Genomic DNA, 3,697 nt, shown 5'->3' with positions numbered 1-3,697 from the left:
AAATGGAAGCTAATGACTTTATGAGAAATCAAGATGCTATTAAACAGATCCAAACAAATGAAAGAATAGAAGGCAATGTGAAATACCTCATGGGAAAAACCACTGACCTGGAAAATAGATCCAGGAGAGATCATTTAAAAATTATTGGACTACCTGAAAGCCATGATCAAAGTCAGAACCTAGAAATCATCCTCCAGGAAGTTCTCAAAGAAAACTGCCCTGATGTTTTAGAACCAGAGGGCAAAATAGAGGTTGAAACAATCCACTGATCACCTCCTGAAAAAGATCCCAAAAAGAAACCTCCTAGGAATGTTATACCCAGGTTCCAGAATTCCCAGATCAAGGAGAGAATATTACAAGCAGCCAGGAAGAAACAATTTGAATATTGTGGAAATACAATCAGGATAACCCAGGATCTGGCAGCTTCTACACTGAGGGATCGAAGGGCTTGGAATGTGATATTCTAGAGGTCAAAGGAGCTGGGATTAAAACCAAGAATCACCTACCCTGCAAAACTGAGTATCATGTTTCAGGAAAAATATGGTCATTCAGTGGAATAGAGGACTTTCAAGCATTCCTGATGAAAAAAACAGAGTTGAATAGAAAATTTGACATTCAGATACAAGAAGCAAGAGATGCATGAGAAGGTAAACAGGGAAAAGAAATCATAAGGAACTTATCAAAGTTGAATTATTAACATTCCTACATGGAAAAACAATAATTGTAATTGATGAAAGTTTTCTCACTATGAAAATAGCTGAAAGAAATAGAAATATATATGTCTATATATGAGGCTATGTGGGCATATGAATACATATGTGAATGTGTGTATATATGTTTACAGATATACATAGATAGAGGACACAGGACCAATTTAACAGGAAGGGATGATACTTGAAAGGTGAAATTAAGAAGTGAGAGAGGAATATAATGAGAGGAGATGGGGAGAGACAGAATGGTGTAAACCATCTCATATAGAAGAGGCAAGGGAAAATGGTTACACTGGAGGGGAAGAACAGGAAGGCAAAAGGGAATGGCTCAATATTATTCTCATTCACTTTGGCTTGGGGAGGGAATGAAATACACACTAAATAGGATATCTCACCCCACAGGAGAGTAGGGGGGAAGGGAATGATAGGGGCAATGATGGAAGAGAGGGCAGGATGGCGGGGAGGGAAGTTGGAAGCACCCACTTTTGAAAAGGTACAGGATCAAAGTAGAGAATAGTACACATGGGAGGTGGGATAGGAGGGAGGGAAATATAGTCAATCTTTTACAATATATCTACTATGTTAATGTTTTGCATTAGCTACACATATACAACCTATACTGAACTGCTTATCTTCACAGTAAGGGTGGGTGACAAGGGAGGAAGGGAATGAATCTGGAATTCAAAGTTTTAAAATCAAATGTTTAAAATATATATACTATTGTTACTACTATTTTACATGTAATTGGGAAATAAGATATATAGGCTCTGGGGCATAGAGATCCACCATTTCCTACTGGAAAAGTCAAAAGGGGTATGGGAGAAAATATGGGAGAGAGCAGATTGGAGGAGGGGATAACCTGTGGGATTGCTATTTTGGGGCGGTGGGTAAGGGAAAAACGGGGAGAAAATTTGCATCTCAAAATCTAGCAGAAATGAATGATGTAAATCAGAAGTTAATAAAGCATTTGAAAAATGGGAAAGGAATGATCAAAGTTAATAGTATGGTCCCCTAATATAAAATTTTCTTTGATAATATTTCCCAATACCCTTGGTCTTCTTGCCAATTAATTTATACCATTAGCCATTAGTTTCCCCCTTCATTTAAAAAAAATTAGAATCTCTCCTTTAAAACATTATATCTTAAATTGCATGAAAACAATTATTTAAAAAAAATCTAGCCTCACCCTCCTTTTCTTTTCATGGTTTATATTACCATTCTAATCCAGATGTATTCCTCCCATCAGTCATGAGCAGATTAGTTGAGGCAGGGGTGCATTTTGCAGTGTCATTCATATTTTGGGTTTATCTTTGATGCCCATGGTCCAGATCAGTTTCCACGGTCACTTCTCCAGAGCCACCATAGGTATTTGAAGTAGTGACCAGGGTTCTGAACATGAGTACACTGTTGGTGAGATTCCATTTTAGGCCTGTTACGGTGACTTGCTTTACAAGGGTGCCCAACAGAATCAAGGCCACACCAGTCACCTTCCATTCCTGTGTCTACATGCAGTTTGTGCTTTCCTGGCTGAAGTAGACAGATGAAGGTATCTGCTTGTATGATGCTAACAGGCACTGGAGTGATGGTTGTTGAATGAAAAAGGGTCTCCACAGAAGCCATGATCTGGTCAAAAAGTTCTGCTAGCCCACACAAAGTCACATTCAGGTCGACCCAGAGATCTTTTTGCACAATCTTCTTCTGGAGCACTTGAAGGCATTTAGTAAAATCAGTGTAGTCTTGATCAGGAGTTGAGACAAGTTCACATCACTTAACTTTGTAGAACTCTTTGAATTCTGGTCTAATCGAATCAAAATGTCTGCTGACGTAGAGGGCAAGAAGCTCTCTTGCTCTCCGGCCATGACCTGATACAAGCGGTTAGCACCTCCATCAGTGCAGGCTTTAAGAAGGGCTTTGCTCCACAGATGATGAGGATGGCTTCTGTCCAAAGGCTGATTGAGGGTCAGTAGGCAATACTTCGAATTCACAGTGTGAAGCAGGCATTCCAGCGGGGTCCTGCAGGATAGACTCCATGTCAGTTTCCGCATGGCTGCTTGCAGAGCCACCCCCACATGCTATGCAGAGAGCACAGCTAAGGAGCGAAGAACAAAGCCGATGGTCTGCTCAGCACTGGTCTGAGGCTATTACTTTCTTTTTGCTTTTTTTTTGGAGGGAAATTGGGGTTAAGTGACTTGCCCAAGGTCACATGGCTAATTTTTGTGTTGTGTCTGAGGCCGGATTTGAGCTCAGGTCCTCCTGACTCCAGGGCGGGTGCTCTAATCACTGAGCCACCTAGCCTCTCCAAAGGCTATTACTTTCAAAAGTAATAGGATAGGTAAAAGGATAGCATTGAAGGTTAAGTAGCCATATTCATATGAGCAAATCCAAGAACCCAAGTTAGGAAACTTGTTGGAAAGTATTTGGAGGAAGAGCAAAGAAGAGAAAAACAAAAGTGATTTGTCATTGGAGTATACTACAGAACACTTTGTCAGAAAGAAATATGAGAATTTTGGCTGTACTATATCTAGCGTGGCACCGAGGCATGATAGAGGTAATGGGAGACTTCAATATCTAGACATTTGTCTGTAGGAGTGCTTGCTTTAACAATAACAAAGCAGTAAATAACTTCTTAACTTGCCTTAGCAATAGTTTCATCCTTCAAAAGGTGAAGTAACCAAAAAGGAGATCATTTATTTTGGATCTCAGTCTCACTAATAGGAGGAACTGGTTACTGGAATGAACTAATGGGAACCTTGTGGTAAGGGATCACTCCATCCTAGATTTTTTTTTTAAGCAATTGGGGTTAAGTAACTTGCTCAAGGTTACAAGGCCAGTTATTTCTGGGTGTGGTGCTGAGTATCTGAGCCCGGATTTGATCCAGGTCATCCCAACACTGGAGCCAGTGCTCTTACTCGCTGAGCCACCTGACCACCCCTAAGCAATTGGGGTTAAGTAACTTGCTCAAGGTTACACAGCCAGGTGTTTCTGGG

General features: G+C 40.5%; 1 pseudogene; it reads right to left on the bottom strand.

The window, feature by feature from the left end:
• Window positions 1-1,967: 1,967 nt before the first annotated feature.
• On the bottom strand, window positions 1,968-2,755 carry LOC138176312 (thiamine pyrophosphokinase 1 pseudogene; annotated as a pseudogene).
• Between the last annotated feature and the right edge of the window lie 942 nt (window positions 2,756-3,697).

Source organism: Petaurus breviceps, unplaced genomic scaffold (assembly GCF_028583685.1).
Source record: "Petaurus breviceps papuanus isolate PSGF00001 unplaced genomic scaffold, PetGlider_PUasm1.0 84934, whole genome shotgun sequence".
NCBI classification, from domain to species: Eukaryota; Metazoa; Chordata; class Mammalia; order Diprotodontia; family Petauridae; genus Petaurus; species Petaurus breviceps.
The sequence above is the reverse complement of the archived record's forward strand: the minus strand, read 5'-3'. Positions and strand labels throughout refer to the sequence as shown.